General features: G+C 39.3%; 1 long non-coding RNA gene across 1 annotated transcript; it reads left to right on the top strand.

The window, feature by feature from the left end:
* Nucleotides 1–4,616: 4,616 nt before the first annotated feature.
* LOC146674984 (uncharacterized) lies at nucleotides 4,617–5,581 on the top strand. The gene is made up of 2 exons (XR_014910637.1): nucleotides 4,617–4,928; nucleotides 5,327–5,581. It is a non-coding gene; the product is annotated as an uncharacterized LOC146674984 (long non-coding RNA).
* Nucleotides 5,582–20,298: the final 14,717 nt, after the last annotated feature.

Here is a 20,298-nt window from a genome sequence, read left to right as displayed (position 1 = left end):
CAGAGGGCCACCTCTCCAGCTGCTATGGAGTAAGTGTAAAAACTATGGATCATCTAACTAACAAAAATAAATGAAGACATTAAAACACCTGCTTATAGTATATATAGTAAGCAGGTGGTTTTTCTTTGTTTGTTTTTTTAAACTTAAGAAAAATGCAGAAGCAGTGCATCATCATCATTCAACAGTTTGTAGAACCACCTTTATCAGGAATAACTTGAATAAATGATTTTCTGTAACACTTTTTTCAGCCATTCTGGTGCAGATTTACTGCTGTCCTTGGGTTCATTGTCCTGCTCATGACCCATTTTAGCCCAAATATTAGCTGACAGACAGGTGGCTTCACATTTGACTCTAGAAAGCTTTAGTATACAGAGGTGTTCATGACTGTCAGTGACTGCAAGGTATCCAGGTTCTGTGGCTAAAAAGAAGCCCAAATCATCACCCCTGCACCAACAGAGTTTACCATTTAACATGCTAACTGAGATGTAGCTTTTGGGATTTGTGTACTTTCTCTGAGCCTTGCACGGTCTTACCTTGGAGGGAATTTGGTGGGTCACTCCTGTGAAGATTCTCAACGGTCTTTTCCTCTTGTAATGTTTCTCACTTTTGAATGATGGACTATGTTTTCTTCTTGGGGTTTTGTTAACACATACCTGAATGCTCTAGAACACAGCTTGGGCTTTTACAGAGACGCTCACGTTTGCAGATGATCAAGTGTATTTCATCACCAGTATCTGTTTCAAACAATATTTTATCATTTAACATTTTTACATGTATATTGTATAATGTATATATTATACAATATATACTCCTTAACTCCTTAACTGAAGTTAGAGCACTAAAATAAGAAATCCTACAGGAACATCTTTATTGATTCTTGATATTGTAGCGATTAGTTGTCATCAGGAGATTCAATTCAGTTTTATTTAATTCCCAAATCACAACAACAGTCGCTTTAAGGCGCTTTACATTGTAAGGTAGACCCTACAATGCTGTTTGGGGTGAGAGAAGGAAGACATGATAAAAAGACATGCTGTGGAAGAGAGCAAGTACGATTCAGTGCAGAGCGGTCAATTAACACATAGTGAGTAAGAAAGGTGAAAAAGAAATCCTCACTAAATCACGGGAATCCCCCAGCAGCATTCAATTTTGGATTTAACAGGGAGCCAATGAAGATCAGACATGCGATGCTCATATCTCCGAACAGCAGACAACAATGTAACATTATAAGCTAACATTATGCCAGCAAATTTTCTCTCTTTAAGTACTGTTCCTCTGATAAAAACTTTTATTATATTCTCATATCATATGAAAGTTTATTTGCTAAGTGCAAGTTTGTCCACATTAGATCTATCTTTAAAAAGGTTTAAGTAATAGCAGCGAACTGGAGCTAACAGTAGCTAACAGGGATAAAGACTGTAATGTTTGTCGACAGAAAAACATGGATACACTGTCATCAATCACACATGAGCTTGCTGCTTTTTCCACAATGTAAAGAATAATATACAGAGAAGTGTCAATATAATGCTGTAATAAAAATCAGGTAACTACCTTAGCAGTGACCAGTGACCTTGGTCCACTTATTCCAGTGACTGCGGTCTGTACCCATCTTGAAACAAACTACTAATAAAGATCCAAACTTTTGTAGGGCTTGAGATTTCGCCCGGTGTAATTTGAGGTGTTGTTGATAACATAATGATACAGTGTAACTCGTGTGGCATGCTGTCAGGGAGAGTGCCGGGGTTGCACTTAACATCAGTAAACACACTCGGAGGGACTAAGTAAACATCCATCTTCAGCCCCCCACCTTCCCCAGTTTCTTCACATAACAAACGAGATGCTTGCCATGCAAGTGTTTTATTACCTCTGAGAGAATATATGCACTTGTTTGTTTTCTCATATTTGCCATAGTTTATCGCATCTACATAAGGTTTAGTAGGTTTTTTAGACACTTGGATTGCTACGCATCCAATATGGTCGACAAATAAATGTCACGTGATAAGTGATCATGTGCCTGCAAAATCTCAATAGAGTTCGGCACCACTCGTGGTGAGTGAGGAAAGTTTGGCCACAATGAAACACGGAGGTTTCTATTTCTGCCTAATTACTTGCATATGAATATAGCTATTTATGGCTATTTATAGTTTAGTTGTTTATGGGTAGTGCAAGGAGAACACAGACTGACATTTTAATAACAATACATAAAATCAGTATTATTCTTACTTCTTTAATGGTATGTCTACATAGGCAATTTGAATAATTGGAAGGACCCTTGGTAACCTTGGCAACTGAAGTATAAACACCGATCTTCTGAATCAAAAGTACATATGAAAGTACATCTTCACTTCAATTTAGTCTTTTTGTGTACCACTTCACCACTTCAGGTACAACCACTATTTTTAGATTGCTTGTACACAGTAGTACGGAAACCTAGGCTCACCCCATAGAAACTTTGTGCAGTTTTGTTATATTTGAACAAGCAAATACTAGATAATCTTTGAAACTGTCTACAGATACAGATGATTCGCTAAAGAAAATGTCACACAACTGACATTTTGTAGTCATTTTGATTCGTTAATTTTTTAAAAGTGGACTAGTTACATGGAAAGAGTAAAAACACCCACCTTTCAGACCTTAAAAACATTATAAAATTGCAATGAGGGATCCAGATCACTAGATAAGAATCTCCTTTCAGAATAACAGGTGGAAAAGGTTTTGTTTAAACACCCAACATATAAGGTCTGTAGTTAACGTCGATATAAAAGTAAAGTATGTGTAGATATGGTATGCCAAGATCTAAAGAACTCTATAAGCAGTTAGAAAAAACTGTTTGTGAATGCCTTTTGTCATGATGCCAGAACAACAGGGCTTAAAGCCTTTACACAACAGAACTAAGCTCGATTTACCGGATAGGAAGAAACAGAACAGACCAATCAGATTAATGCATTTGGCAACATTTAGCACAAAATGCACAAAATCTTAACAATGATCAACATATTCTCTATACTCTATTAATCGACTACATATCAAGCCTTCAAGCTAGCTGTAGTCAAACGAGTACTTATAAAGAGATCACTGGACCCAGCTATCTTAGATAATTATTCAACATGTGATAATTAGCCAACCTTCCTTTTATCTAAAAAATTCTTGAAAGAGTAGTTGTAAAACAGCTAACAGATCATCTGCAGAGGAAGAGTTTCAGTCAGGTTTCAGAGATCATCACAATACAGAAACCGCTTCAGTGAAGGTTACAAATGATCTTTTTATGGCCTTTGACAGTGGACAGTGGTTTGAATCATATCCATCTAACAGACTAAGGTTAATTATGGAGTTCCACAGGGTTCTGTGCTAGGACCAATTCTCTTTACATTATACATGCTTCCCATAGCCATATCAATACCATGCAGATGATACCCAACTTTATCTAACCATGAAGCCAGATAACACACACCAATTAGCTGAACTGCAGAAATGTCTTAAAAGTACAAAGACCAAGATGACCTCTAATTTCCTGCTTCAAACAACAGATAAAGCTGAGGTTATTGTACTGAGCCCTAAAAATCTTGGAAATGGTATCTAACCGGCTGCGTACTCTGGATGGCATTACCTTGGTCTCGATGAATGCTATGAGGAATCTTGGAATCATTTTTGAGCAGGATGTCTCTCAATGGGACTGCTTTCTTCCATAGTTCACTATTATGAAGCTGTACTAAAAACTCCCTGAAATCCTGAAATACCTTCAATTGATCCATAAAACAGCAGCAAGAGTACTGATAGGGACTAGCAAGAGGGAGCATACTTCTCCCATACTGGTTTCTCTTCATTTCAGTTCAAATCACATTGAATTGAACTGAACACAGTTTCAACTCCTGGAGCAAACCATGAAATTCTCCCTGCTGCTGCCTTCTACTGAGAAATGGACGAACCCAGAATCTCTGTTTCTACTTTTTTTTGTTTAGAAGCATCAGGACCAGTTCATTATCGCTTGATCTCAACTCCATTTGTGTTTTTAAGGGAAAAATATTCCATTGAAACGCTATATTTTAGGTGAAAAATACTGAATTTTATGTCTCATATAACTCAAGGAGGAGTTTCCTTTCGAGGAACAGGTCGTGTTTCACCAGCATATCAAGTCTGTTCTTGTGCCTTCACTGGAGGGGAAAGGCAGGCTATATCCAAAGGCCAACGAACGATGATGGAGAGTGGGTAAACAGGTGGGTTTAAGGTGTTTCAGTTGAGCGAAAGATTCCTTTAGTTTGCGGGAGGCGAACAACTTGGAATTACCAGATGAGTTTTCCTTTTATAGGTGAAAACAGCTTGAAAACTGCAATCAAAGAAATTAGTAGAAGTGAGGACAAGAGAACAAAGTCAAGACTCTGAAGGGAACAGATCACCCAGTTACTTAGCCTGATCAAAACCACACAGGTGATAGGTGGAAAACCTGAAAACCAGAGTGTAAAGTCTACTGTAAGGAAAGAAAACTGAACCAAAAATAAGTCTCCAAATGTCATTCAGTAGACGCACTATAATCACAAAGTGACTGCACAAATTTATCCTGCATGGGAGATGTGCCGGACTTCTGTCCAAAAAGAACATTAGAGCAAAAGTAGATGTAACCCTGGTAAGATTTACAGCAATCAGAAGTACAGGGTTCTTTGAATGCATCGTAGTCCTTGTCTGATAGTTTAATTTCCGGGCTTGCCCTGAAGGCACCATCTGCAGCTCCGTGCGCGTGAAGGTGTGGTGTAGAGGAAAAAGGACGGCAAGGAAAAACTCCATGCTGCCGCGGAGCACGGTTTTTTCCAGTTGAAAGAGAGGAAAGAGGTTTAATTAACATTTGTGAGAGAGCTGTCGTTAGCGGTGAACCACAGACGGGTACCTACCTGAAAGGAGCCGGAGTATTTCTTTGAACTTTTTGAACTATTCTGGTGAGTTAGCCTAGCTCACTTAGCACCGCTATTGCAGTTCAATGCACTGGAAAAAATAACTAACCAGTCAGAATAGTAGTAAATGTGTTTAATGATGTTTAAGATGTGTTTTCATAGTATTGCAATGTTGTGACAGTTTTGTTTATTATGAGTGTCTAATGTTTTTACTTTCTTGGGCCTGCTAGTTCAGCCGCGGCCAGCTAAGTGGTTATGCGCAGTTCACGTGCAATAGCTGTGCTGTTACTGTAACTGCGGGTGATGCACAGTAATACGGTGTATTTACTTTTAATGTGTCACAAGATGCAGATTTATTTTAATATTTCAAAAGAACCAAGGACATTAGGAACAAGGACATTTAAGGAATGTGGACATCTAACATTCTGCGTATTTGTGTGCAGACTGGTTTTTTTTTGAGGTACAGTTCCATGGGTGCCAAGTGAGGAGCTGGTATCGTGGGTCTAAGACACTGTTGCTGCTGTGGAGGCCTTCTCTGTGTCAGGACGCCGACACGTTGATGCCTGCCGTACCAGGAGGGCGGTAGGGAAAAAAACAAAAGGAAGCCCACCTGAGAGATACCTTATCATTTTCTTTGCTACTTTTTCTCCGCCTGAGATTCAGGTCGTTTTCAGTTCTTAACCCAGGACAGTGGGTAACTGAATAAACTGACACCATAAGGAACTGGACACTCACATGCTATTTTCTTTTCTTTTTCCTTTTCTTTGGGGTGTTGAAATATTGTGTTTCTTGTCTTACATCTATTTTGATTGTTTCAATTATTTTTGTGATGCATTTGAGATGGTTACTGCATTTGAAGGTATCCCTACATTGAGGATGAGCAAAGGGAACTGATCCAAAAGGAAATATATAAAGCAAACTTTGTTTCATAAACCTGTGGTCGTGCGTGTTATGTGGGTTGGAAGTCTCATTGCTCTTACAGAGTTGCTACCGCCAATCTCCTTCCCAAACCTAGATTCGGATATTGTAGACATTGCACTTGGGCGAGCAGTATAGATCATCTCTTTATAGATAGAGGGACACACGTCCAGGTTACATAGAGTTTTGGTAATAAATACAAAGCGGACTATTGTTCTCTGGACAGATGAATCAAAGATAAAGTTGTTTGGCCAGTAAACAGCAGAAGTGTTTGGCACGCATCCAGCACAGCTTTTCAGGAGGAGAATCTCATATCAGTTGTGAAGTATGGTGGTTTCATGTGCTAGACTATGAAATCTAATGAAATGAAGATGAACCAAATGTAGACCTTTCACAGGACAGCAATCTTAAGCACACTAGCAAACCCACGGAGGACTGCCTCAAAAAAAAGGTTTGGAGAGGCCAAATCAAAGCCCACATTTGAATCCCACTGAAAAGTTGTGGGAGGATTTAAATGGGATGTTACATTCAAGGAAATGTAACGCCCCCAAAAGCCCACTTGACCAGTTGATGTCAGAGACTGGAAGCTATTTCTGCTAAGGTGGGGAAAGTAGAGCACGGTTTCTAAAGCCAACGGTAAATTAGATTTTTAAACAAATAAATAAATTATTGCCGCTGCTAATCGAATGCCCTTGACTATTATCCATATCTGTGGGAATTATTTTCAAGAGGATGAATGATTTGCTTTTTTTTCAAATGTGCCACATAACCCAAAACACATTTCCCTAGAGACTTACATTTTTCACACTACTCCACAGTGTGTGTGTGTGTGTGTGTGTGTGTGTGTGTGTGTGTGTGTGTGTGTGTGTGTGTGTGTGTGTGTGTGTGTGTGTACTACAGTGAATGGTTTAAGTTCTTTGAATTTTACAGTTCTTTCCAAATCAATGCGAGAAAGGTTGTGCTATGCAGCTGAAAATGACATGGTTAAGAAAACTGCATCTGGCCTTTTATAGTTTAAATGAAGGCTTTACCAACAGCCTGGAATTACTATTGTAAAAAAAAAGAAATACATAAAAGTAAAACGACTAAATCAATTGGTTTTCATTTTGTATGTACGTAATAGACTTGCAACTACTGGCCTCCTGTTGTAGTATCAAATCCTTACAGTACTTGTTTTTCACAGCGTGAACTTTGTCCTCCCTCTTTAAATCTGCAATCTAGACGGCGCTTTCGATGCACAGGACTGTCCTTGGAAAAAGCATCACTCATATCTTTTATCAAAACAACTCTTTTGGCAGCTGACTCCGGGGAATCCAGGGCAATATAACAGAAAATAGTCAACATCTCATACTGTCGCTGTTCTGCTGCCACGCGTCCTTTTTCTTTTAACTCTTTCATTTTTTTTTTCATTTTCCTCCTTTAATGACGAATACTCTAACCTCAGGTGTGTAGTACCTCAATCTGTGCGGCTTTGTTGTCTTGTCAGTGTCATGACTTTGAAGTCATATTTTATGTTGCACAATGCTCATTTCCTTTCTTTTCATATTTATTTATTTATTTATTTCCCGTGGCAGTCCAATATCATTATTTCCCCCCTCGAATGAAAGAGAATGAAATGATGACGATAAAAGAAGAAAAAGAAAGCAAAGAAACCGAGCCCGTGCCAACTTTTCTTCCGGTTCTCGACTCATCTGAAAATTCAGTTACTCTTTCAATTATTCTAAACTAGAAAATATCTCTCCAAAGAGGTGACAACACTGACAAAGCTAGTGTAACATCTATCAGCATGGAAATAATTTGATGTCAGTCACTTTTTATTTGTTGCATATCGAGGATAGTGGTGCTGGAATTGATTCGCCGTGACATATTTTGGGAGGCGGCGAGGGGGACGAGACGCGAGGAAATGAGAAAAAGGTTGTGATGTACTATGCAGCGATCCCTTTATTCTGTCCCTCAGCTTAATTGGAGTAGCCTAGCAAGTGCTTTACATAGCCCGTCAAATTGTTAGCAGTGAAAACAGAGACTTTTCAATGTTGTCTTCTTAAGAATTCTAAAGGTGTTGCGTTGCCCCCTCAAGGCAATGACGCAGCTTTGACTGAATTCCACAAAATGGCAGCCGCCGTTCAAAGCAGCTCGTCTTTTGGGGTTTGACTGGCTGAGTGGAGTCCAGACGATTCAACATCACAGTACATTGGTTTACAGCAAGCTCTCGATTTGATTTGATGTTGCTCCGGCCCGGTTCATTGCAAAGATCTGAAGCCGGAGCAGAGACTGAACTGGAGAGGTTATCTTCTTGTCTGTGTGCTGCAGGTGTAGCTGGCACTAGACTCTGACGTGTGATATTTAGAGTTTCACTCTGCGAAACAAGCTGTGGACATAAACGCACATTAGCACTAACATTGCAGGTGCAATCGTAAACGTGCTTGCTGTTTTTCTTAGTCATGAACGCACAGTACAGTGTGCTGTATTCCTCGCTGTAATGACTCTGTTTCATTCTTTGTCCGTGGCTGTCCGACTCTGACTGCTGTTAGCGCTGCAGCTGCTGTGTTAACGGCAGATAAATGGCACCGCTCGTAGTTTAGATTACATTATATCTCCAATCAAGAGGTAATGGCCGTTGTCATGGCAACTAAATCGAACAGGCAGAGGAGGGCAGGCGGCGTGAGCGAGGTTGAATATGCCAGGACTTGAAATACATTACATGTGCAAAAGTCTTCAGCCACCCCTCATTTCTTTAGATTTTGTTTCCAGCAGCCAGACTTTCAACATCTCCACTGGACAAGCGAATGAAAAAAGGGCTATCTAAAGCAGATGACCACTATCTGAAAGTAATTTCCTTAAGAAATAGGAAAGAAAATCCAGCAAAGACCTGACATGGGACCTGAGAGATGCGCCAGACCCCTCAGTCGATCCATCTACTGTTCGTTGAAGCCTCATCAGAAATGGTCTCAGTGGAAGGCTGGCTGTCAAGAAGCCACTCTTAAGAAAGTGTGGGGTATGTCAATTTACACAAGAACTGGACTGAAAATCAGTGAAACAGGTCTGATGGTGTGATGAATCCATCAGACCTGTTGTTCATATGTACGGAGGAGGGTAGGGAAGAGGTACAACAGTGAGTGTGTATCTGTAAAAATACAATGACATCTAGAAAGCGCCCGATTGGCAATGGTTTTTATGCAACAATGTTGCAGAAAATGTAGCACAAACTCACTGCCAATGCAGTAAAACCATACGTGGATAGAAAAAACACACAGTGGGACACTAACAGTCATGGATTAGCCTCCTAAGAGCCCTAACCCTAACCCTCAGTATTACTGAAGCAGTTTGGGATCATCTTTACAGAGAGTAGAACCAAAAGCAGCAAATATCCAAAGAAGAGCTTTGAATGTCCCTTAAAAGGAGAACTACTCGTGAAGACTACTTAAAGAAACAAAAAGAAAGCTGCCTCAGGCTGTGCTGACAAATACAGGTGGTTACGCCAAATGTTGATTTTCAAGCTTGTTAGAATTGTGTAAACTGTATTTTTGCCGTTATATACTGTAATTCCATATATATTTGCACGTTTCAATAAATTGTTGCGCCTATTTCCCATTTTCCTAGCAATCCCCTCTAACTTTAATAGAATAAGAAAACAAAATTCATGTTGTAATAAAAAATAAAAATGCATACTAACTGACTTATACAGGCCACACAAACATACTGGTCCAAACAGATCCTTGTATCTGGGCCAAGCAGTTTAGGATGAATTATTGAATCTCATTCTTTTCATACTTCTTTTTTTATACATATCTGAAAAACTTCCACCCCTCCGGTTACTCTATACTGACAAACAAAACATGTCTGACTACCTCCTTTCAGGACTGTCTTTTATTCCTCCATTTGCGCTAACCCTCGCGGACTGACTTCAGGACAAAGATTCAGCACACACTGAACTGACAGCATGAAAGGCTTGATAATGTTTGCCCCCGCAAGATACCGATACATTTTATTGGACTGCTTTGTTTCACATGACCTGATGTAATGTGACAGGAAAGTGTGGGATTGTGTTGAACCAAGAAATGTGTTTGTAATACAGATGAGCTGTCTGACTGTTCTTTCTGGAAGTCGAGTTCTCGTGGAATAAAGACTACGACCTGAGTCCACGGTGGATTCCTCTGTCGCTGTGCTCCTGTGTGCACATCATATTGCATTCATGACAGTGCCACGGCCATATTTAAGCCTGCAGACATTCAGAGATCCTGCTCTAGAAAGGCAGGAAAATAATATCTAAATTTTCTTAACCAGAGTTGGTCAAGGATCACTTACTGTAATTCAGTATAATTGCAGGGTTTATAACTGACGTGTGTTTGGACTGAACTCTTTCTGCATGACAGCTGTCTCACGGACGCCTCCAGCCCAGGCCCAACAACTTGGATGGAGGAACTGCATGGGTGCTAGTTACCTACTTGAATGAGTCCTGGGTTTGTGTTTTTTCCCACCATGACTGAGCAAAAACCAAAAATTCAGGTTTGTCAGTTTCACTGAATAAAATACAATAGCTCTGACTCTTGAGCTGTAGCGCTGTTCTCTTTTTCTCTGAGGCCATTTTACATGCTGTTTTCATGACATGGTAATAACTACTTTCCCCTTTCACGTGGTATTTAACTGAGTAATTTATTAACTACTTCTCAACATTTGAATCAGCCTCTCAGATCAAACGATGGTATGTCCCCTCGAGGGACTGCCACATCGTACGAGACAAAGGTCACGTGACAAATGCATACAGCAGAAATACGCCGTTACTTTTGCAGTCAGGAAGTGATTAATGCCAGTACAGTAGGTCACATAGTTTGCATGGTTCCTGAAATGCTTCTGTAATTTCTGTTTCTTATGAGCAGTTTAAGATCTAATTACATTTTATTGAATGTGGCATACATATGAATGTAAAAACATGCATTTTTACTTAAAGTCATTGTGGCTTTGCAACTTCAAATCCTAGAATCCACATCTGCTCGATGTCCCCTTTAGTGCTCAGTGTCTCGTCTTGCGACTTCCACCAATCATAAACCAAATAAAAGATGGGCGTAGCTATCGTGGCTCCACCCCTTAATCTTTGAAACCACGGTTGCCATCTTGGTTTCAGAAAAGAAAAAAAAAAAACAGTGACAAGGAGGGGCGGGTCTAACTGTGAAACTGGATGCTTATCGGCCAATGATTTGTGATTAACACATCGTTAGCCAATGAGTGTACAGTTTCATAGCATAGATAATCGTTCATTTTATAGTAGCCAAAGAAAACTTTTCAATTCAGCACGACCCAAAACAAGTGAATGAGTCCATATACTTAGCAGGGAAGTATTTACAGAGGTCAAGACAGAAAGCTATTTATCCATAGACATTTACAGGACCGCAAAACTTTGTGTAACTACAACTATCGCCATCCGATGGCCAAACAGTAGAATGCAGGTTAAAGGCAGTTTTCTGACCAAGAAGCAACATCCATGGATTTTATTATGTTGAAATGCATGAAAGCATTGCTACGTAGTGTTCCTAATTGTTTAAACATTTTTTTAATATGTTAAAGAAATTATCTGGAATTTTAATTCAACATATTTTTGTTTTTTTAATTGGTGGAATGGCTCTACTAAAAAATACTGTTTCTCTTTTCTGAGTGTCTGCCTGGTAAATAAATGCTAATCACTGAAGCAGAGGTGGAAATACACATGCAGACAGTACAGTATATTATCTCTGACAAATTGGCCAGAGAGGTGTTGTTTCGTATTATAAATTCACGCATTAAAAGCCAGTCTCTTTACAAGCTGTTTTTCAATTATGGATATTTTTTTATGGTCAAAACAGCAGATGCCAGGACGTAAAAATAAAAAAATGCAGAGAGTGAAGGATAGTTTCACCGTATCTACATTTGTGTGATTTTAAAAGGTGTGTTTACTTATTCAAGCAATTTCTAAAACATCTTCATTTGCACAATGTCTTTAATAAACACCATTTTCAGACCTTGACATTTACTTTACTGTTTTCATCCAATCAATGACAATAACTCTTTCAAAACTAGGAATAACTGCTTATGTAAACATCGAGGACGAGATCCACGGTGCTGCTGACATCTGACTTGTCAGTCTAAATTCCACTGCAGCACAGATCCCCCCCCCCCCCCCCCCCCCCCCCCCCTTTTTCTTTTCTGCTGGCAAGCGACAACAATGCGCATTTATCTCCTGCTTTTCTTTTTAACCGCTCCCACACACTCCTCTCTCTCTCTCTCTCCCGTCGTCTTCCTCTATCGCACTTGCGAGAGAAGATTACCTCAGGTCTCACCTTTCAAAATTTTGAGAAGAAGCTTGCAACCTTGACAGAAGCTCTAAACATTTTACCCCCGTGTAAATATTAGGCTTTGTGCGAGATTTAAATCTTGGAGGCAGCCGACACAGAGCCGGAGGGCAAACATGCAAATCTTGATTAACTTGTGTAGTGCCTATGTACAGATCTTTCTTTTTTCTTTTTCCTTCTCTCACTGCATAAATATGCTGCTTATCTATACACTGTATCTTGTATGTTTCATCTTGTTTTATTTCATAATTTAAAGAAATGCCACTTCAGAAGAAGGAGAGGAATGAGGCAGGGAACAATGGAAAAAGAGGAGTAGAAGAAGGCTGCTGAGAGTGACTATAGCATTACTGAGTATGAACATGATTGAAATTTTATCTTGCCCAATGTCATGAGGAAGTTTACAATGTTCCTAATATACTGTCAGATAGGTAATAGAATATGATTTCAAAGGGTTTCAAATGCACTCCTGTGTACCACGTCCATTCACAGTCACTCTGATAGAATGTTATTGGTGGGAATATACTATATCCAATATCTTTACTCAGGCAGCAGAGAGCATAAAATAAACCTTTAATCACCGAAGAGTGAATGCAATGTCCACAGAGCTGCTAAGCTGTCCAGATAAAGGGGCATTGTGTGTATGTGTGTGCCTCTGTCAGTGTGAGCTCATGTATTTTACATTATTTTGCCTGCTGCTGTCTATGTTTGTGTAGTACTGTGAATTCACAAGAGTCGTTTCTGTCTGTAACTTGAGCATGGATTAAATATTGTGGGCAAAGACTGCGGGAAAAATCACACAAAAATTTCACGCAGCAGTGAAAGGGTGGACAAGCTCATTTTGGTTGGGCAACTGGTGGTAGAGTGGGTCACTTAACAGTTAGAAGGTCCAAGGCATGTCAAGGTACCTTGGGTAAGATGCTGGACCCAAAAGCTTTGAGGTATAGATAAAAGCGCTGTATGAATGTGTATGTGACTGGTTCAGTGAGACCTAGAAAGTAGAAAGGTGTTATTTTCTAAAGGCGTAGGGTATTGTTACAGAAAATTCATTCACTTATCTTAGTTTAAGTGTAAAAATTCATCACCAAAAAACCCAAAAAATGAAGTCGACATCAGGCGATGATGAGCTGATCCTGATGTCTCGGAAAAAAGAAAAAGAAGAAGAGGAGATTCTGGGTTTGTCCAATTCTCCAGAGAAGGCAGCAGCAGGAAGAGTTTCACGGTTTGATCCAGGAGCTGAAGCTGTATGACGGCCCCTTTCGTACATATTTCAGGATGTCAGCAGGGCAGTTTGAGCTCCTGTTGGCAGAGTTGGGACCACATCTGAGGAGGCAGAGAAATCATTTCAGAGAGCTGATTGACCCGGAGCAGCGTCTAGCTGTGTGTCTGAAGTAAAATAGTGTTATTTTACTATTCATATATTGTTGTGTATTCAGTATCGGTGCACTTTTGAGCTGTGAGCACAATTGCTGCAAAATGCTGTGGTGTGATTGGCCAGAAAACTGGAAAAAAAATTGAAGAAAAGTTGGAAAAATTCATCTTAATTCGTTCAATGAAATTACACGATCAGTGCAAAAAGGCTGTTTAACAATAGGTGAGTCCAAGAAATACCTTTATGTCTGGTATTCAGGTCTTTTTCCTCCTGTTTTTAAGACTATTTGTGTGTGTGTGTGTGTGTGTGTGTGTGTGTGTGTGTGTGTGTGTGTGTGTGTGTGTGTGTGTGTGTGTGTGTGTGTGTGTGTGTGTGTGTGTGTTTACAGAGTATTTGTGCGATGGCATCCAGTGGAATCGCTTCATTCTGACAGTAACTAATGGACATTCCAGGTTCTGGCTGCCTAGGTAACCTAATGTATTTACAACCCTCTCTTATATCAATCAACAGCATCTCGCTCTGTCATTGGTAGTCGCTCCAATTGCTCAACTCAAAATTGGGGAAATAAAACTGGACCCATCCAGTTTGCGTCACCAGTGGTTACGTCGCCCACTGTCAGCTGAAGTTCCCGAATGTCTTTCTATGGACTGAATTTACTTCCTGTGCATATGATCCCTTGGGAAATACAGCATGATCTTTATCATGTAAGTTATTGCCCATTTGGAGATGTGGCGGAAAGTTTAGGGACTGGCTCCCTTGTGGTTTAGGGAGATGCAGTGGTTAGCAGTGGCGCCTCAGAAGACATCATAGATTCAAATCTACTGGCTGAGGATTGCAGGTGCTTCGTGTGCCTCTCCTTCCTACTACAGTTCAAAGAGATACTTTTGAGACTAATTGCCTGCTTTTTCTGTTGTTTTTCTAAAAAATAAACTGTGAACATGAATGGTTGCCTGTCTCTCCCTGTGTTAGCCTTATGACAGACTGGCAACCTGTTCAACAAAGGCATTATTCTTTTATGTCAATAATCAGTAAACTTCCTTAAAAGAAGCATCTGTAAATGTCATTTCTCTTCTATAGTTGCTTTCTTATTTACTTTTACGAGTACAATCAAAACTTATGATCCATACTGTGCATTATGCTGCTTGTATTAGCGCTGCAGTCTGTCACCTGCGATATAGAATTCAGCAAACAAAAATAACGCTTTGACAAACATAGACATCTTGTCTTACAACTGCCTTATCACCGTGTAACCTTTTCATGCAGGGACAGATGTTTCTAATTTGCAGTCAGATTACAAGTGATTTTCATATGCAGGCAGCGTTGCCAAACATAGACGCGTGTATGTTTTCTTTACAAATTCCAGTTGCACTGTAGTGTTTTCTGATTAAAGCCAAAGAGAAAGATTGTGACAGTAGGCATGTAATTTAAAGGGTGTGAATTAAACAGGCGTACGTTTTGACGCAGGCAGGCATCTACACCACCCGTCAACAAACTCACACATGGATGCATAGATGCGCTGACGTATGGCATTATGCACAGACAAAAACAGGTGCCATCTCCTTTGTTTTGGTTAAAACTTTCCAACCCCGCTAGGGCTCTTTCCTTAGCCAAAAAAGGCACAGTAGAAGACACTTGTTGGATGGAAAATAAGTGAGAGAAGTCAGCAAACGGGGGTAAATTGTACCGATTTCCCATCGAGCACTCATACACTGCAAGGAAATACACAGTATCACTAAAAAGCCACTTATTTACCTGCATATAGAGTCCATATTTTCACTTGTCACCGAGCTCATCACATGTGACATGAACAGAGAGTTCCTAATCAAAGGGTGTTTTCAGATACCTGCCCAACTACGCCTTTTGAAAGATGGTTTCATAATGAGAAAGTATAGTTCACAGTGGATGCCTGGCTTCTTTGTCCCCATGACAGGAATAATGCCTACCTTCATTAATTATGACTTAACGAAATACAAAATTGCCCCAGGTGCTGTTTGACTGACAGCTAGTCTTACAACAGAGAAACCCCCTTAAATGTATATAGGCTTCGCAGTACAATGTTACCCTCTAATTGGCAATTTACTGCCCGCTCAATAGCCAGGCTTGCTTTCTCGGTGTCAGTCGACGTATTAGCAATGGTGTTTTTCAACATCCAGATTAATTTCTTAAAAGCCTGCCTTTAAAAACTGTTGGGTTTGCAAATAAAGGGATATGATTTAAGGGGTAGAAAGTGCTCATGTTGGAAGTATTGTGAAAGGGCTCTGAGGAAGTGAGAGAGTGAGAGTGGTTGACAGAGCAAGACAGAGAGGAAGGCGACGGAGCAATGGAGAGAGAGAGAGAGGCCGGCAGCATTAAACTCTAGTGAAATAAATTTGCTTAGCAGGTACTTCTGTTGGAGTCACCTCCGCTCAAAGAGGAGATCAGTCTTGCTGGTTCTGCATTGCCATTTCATCTAATCCCTCTCCATTTTTCATGAGCTTGGGAATCTGTCATTCACAGGCCATTCATTTTAAACACACGTGCCATTAACAAAATACTATAAATACTCTAATTTGGCTTTCTATGGTCTTGAATTGCTAACAGATAAAGGGGAAAGACAGCTTCATTAATAAATCGCTGTTTCACTGATTATTTATGAAGTGATAACACTGAATGGATTTTAAATTATTTTCGTGATCGTTACCGTCCAAACATGAACATTGGCTTTCATATTCCATGACAATAAAAGTAACATGAATGAAAATAGGGCATCTGGATCATTTTCTATAAATCTCGTTTCATAACAAAACCCATGATACCCCTGTCCTCATGTCCTTGACTGTTTGTTTCCACCTGTGTCTCCTCACCCAATCAACCGCTGTGTGAATATACATGTCCACCTGTCCGTGTCATGTTATCTATTGTTTTTTTTTCCCCTTTTCACCCCTAGCTCTACTTATTTTGCTCTGTATTCTGCATTTGGGCTGCCTATAGATCCACATTAGACTTCTTTAATCTGATAGGAAGGTAACAATAACTGCAAATAACCACTTATAAAAAGGTATGCAGAAGACCATCTCTGGAAGCACATCATGTTGAATATTAAAGGAGCTACAGCAGCAGAAAACCACATTGGTTGCCACTCCTGTCATTTAACAACAGGAAACTCAAGCTACAATTCACATAACCCTTTCGCGCATAGTGGCCACTACAGTGTACAGTGAATGCCAGAATTTGGTGTGAATAACATAAAAGTATGGATCCATGCTGCCTTATATCAGTGGCTGAGGCTGCTGTGGTGTATTAGTGTGAGGGATGTTTTTGCTCCATTTTTGGGACCTTTAATACCAACTGATCATCTTTTAAACCCCACAGCCTACCTGAGTATTGTTGCTGACCATGTCCACCTCATTATGACCACAATACGTCATTTTCCATTCCAGAAATACTCAAATGAAGTGGTTTAATCATGTAAGTTTATACTTCTTCTTACTCCTTTTGAATTTGAGTTGCTTATGAACAGACAATAAACAGAACTAGTGAGTAATATATTGGGTATTTTGCTTTGTTGACTATCCATATATGTCATTTTTATTCTTTTAAATGTTCAAAATAAACTCAGATACCCAAAAACTCAATACGTCCACAGTTGCCAGATCTCAGTTTAATAGAGCACCGCTGGGATGTCGTGGAACAGGAGACTCTGCAGCATTTGTCTGATGCTGCCATGTCAACATGGACCAAAATGTCTGAGGAAAGTTTCTACGACCTTGTTTAATCTGTGCTATAAAGAATTAAGGCAGCTCTAAAGACAAAAACATGGGTCCAACCTGATACTAGCACAGTGTAACCAATGAAGTGTCCAATGAGTGTATATTAACTGTTACAAATACATTGTAACCACTGGTTTACAATATGTGCTTTTTAAATGTGTTTGACTTTTGCTTTGTTTTTTTGTGTCTGTGTAATGGTTGATCTCTCCAAGTACTTAAAATGTAAATCAATAAGACGTAAACGATGGATGCCTTTCTTTTGTCTGTTTCGCAGAAACAACCACCGAAGCACAGCATGGCCTTCTAAAAATTCTGGTCTCCCGCAGCCACTCCCCATCCTTCACTTGTTGTTTGTTGGCAGTGGCCGAAACTTTTTTCTTTTTAGTGCACAGTAATTAAAAGTAGTGTGAGGTGAGTCAGTTGCCTTAATTAGTTTAGTCTTTCTTCTACCTCTCTCGTGGAGTCATTAATGTCGACGTGAACATTTTTCTCTCATTTGAATGCGTAAATAATGAAAGCAGAGTGACAGTTGGGAGGTGAGCTAGTCACAACCTTTTAAAGCAGCGGGAAGGAGGCAATTAACAGGATGTGACAACTCACACGCAAATACACACATGGAGGCGCACAACAAACACTCAAATAGATTCCATACATACTAACATAAAGACCTGCAGCTGTGAACTTTAGACCAGTGTATTGTTTGAGAACTTGGAACAAAAAAAACACAAATTTGCCGTCTGTCACTCCTGATTCACCTCGTGTGTTTTAAATAACAGAAATCACACGTGTGCGACATATCCCAAGCTTGTCAGTTTGTCATTGAGATTTTAATCTTGACTTTATTTTCTGTCACATGTATATTTTTATTCTATTTTATTCTACTGTATATAGTATATTATTTTATTCTATTCTGTACAGCTGTGTACTGTATTTATTCTTATTGTATTCTAATTTTTGCGTCATAACTTTTGCACTGTCCACTTCCTGCTGTGACAAAACAAATTTCCCACGTGTGGGACTAATAAAGGTTATCTTATCTTATCTTATCTTATCTTACATTGGGTCACCTCATATCGAGCAGCACCCATCCCAGCAGAGAGATAGATGGACGAAAGTTCAATTAACAAATCAAAGCTGTAATTGTTTGGATGCTTCTCTCCTCTATAAATTTAGCAGCGATAATTAATTATAGTGAGTAAAACCACTCATCAGGGAGATGACCCATTAGAGTGTTAGGTAAACAAACCCTTATCTATTATGGGTGAGTGGCTAAGGAATGATGAGAAAAGTTTGATTTTCACACAAAAAAGCCTCGTAGCTTTATTTCAGCCTCAATACAGAGTCAAAATACCAGCAAGTCATCGTGATAAAGTTTTAATTGCATTAGTTATTTTATGTTTATCAGATGACAGAATGAATGTGTTTGCAGTGTTTGCTCATCGGTGAAAGTTTACCTGGCTGTCTTGGTGCTTTTGTTGTCTATATTAATTAAGCCGATTTTGTCCACTGTCTTGATCTTTCTTTCATAATAAGGCAAATGCACATTAAGGAGCGCTTAAGGTAACTTTTCTGACATTAATGGGAAATAACGTATCAATGTAGAACATATTGATGATCATTTGTTCTCTTTCATATCAGTTTTTACTCAAAGTTTCTTTAAGTAGAAACTGTTTTAAGTAAAAAGTTTTTTCAAACCAACTATTTGCTACTGCTTCTGGTATATCCAAGGATAGACCAAGGTATTGCCACCCAGCTTAGCACTGCATTTGGTAATGAAGAAGGTTATATTCTTCTTTGATTTTTAATTGATTTGATGCACACATAGAAGGAGCCACAGTGAAGAATGGGAGACTATTTTTTATCAACGTTTTGCAGTTTTCATTTTTCTTAAAGAGGTGTAAAGTTTTTCAACAGAAAAGCCATTTTTAGAAAAAAAATTACAATTTTCCTCACAATTAAATGTAAGTCACGCTTTTTATAAATTGATACAAAAGCGAAAATTAGCACAATTACATAATGGCTTGTTGTAATGAGTCCAAAATGCTCCAGTACTTTACAGAAATGACTGAATTCGTTTCCTTTCTGCATCTATCGCAAGTTTTATGGAGACGTTACTAAATCAGTTATCGCAGGTTTAGATATTTTGAACGTGTCGACAAATGTTACATTTACTGATTCTTAATATCTACCTGAAAAATGTATCTTACTGCCTAAAAAGCACTGCCTGGTTGTCTGGGTCGTTTCACATTCATTATTCACCGGGGACTTACCATAAATTAGCTAAGAATTAACACATGCAAATGTGAAACCCACTGTAGTAACATTCATTTTTTCTCCTCCACGATGAGCGGTTATCACATGTAATGTAATTAACACCTATTTTTTATTGTGTTTTATGCTTTAAACATAAGCAATAAAGGGTAGTAATGCTTAAGCTCTACTACGATGTGTCCCTAGAAGCTTATGTTAACAACAAAGTAATCCTTTTTCAGCAACATGAGTCATTACTCTTCCCTCTGAACATGTTACATTTTTTTGTCAAGATATTAAATTAGTTAATGCTCATTAGCCTCAACATTACATATGATGGTGAAAATTAAATATTCAGGTATCTCAAACCTCAGCAAAGTATGTCACCGAGAAAGAATGGGGACGAAAAGAAAGTTGAATGAGTGAGTGATGGCTGGCAGAGCCAGAGGGAGGCCAAAACAGAGGAGCGAGGGAGGAAAAATGGAAGAGAAGATGGAGACTGCTTGATTGGAAAATGGATCTGTGACAAAACGCCACAGCTTGGAGCTAAGATTAGGATTCCATCTGTCTTGAATGAAATATTCAAATATACGCTGACGAGAGGAGGCATATTACTGAAAGGATGGATGTGGAGAATATGTGAAACAATGACAGGCTCTTTACATCCAGAAGGGTCAGCGCTCACCCAGACTGTTATTTAGTTTGTGGTAGATGAGCTCATATGTTCCTTAGGCATATGTGCTGTTTCGTTTGTGAAGTGAGTAATAGGAACAAATTAAATGCGTTGAATGAAATGTTTCCATACA

This window comes from Rhamphochromis longiceps, linkage group LG3, assembly GCF_057381845.1.
Source record: "Rhamphochromis longiceps isolate RC_006_pf linkage group LG3, R_longiceps_female_GT1.1, whole genome shotgun sequence".
Lineage (NCBI taxonomy): Eukaryota > Metazoa > Chordata > Actinopteri > Cichliformes > Cichlidae > Rhamphochromis > Rhamphochromis longiceps.
This window is presented reverse-complemented; position numbering and strand designations above follow the sequence as displayed.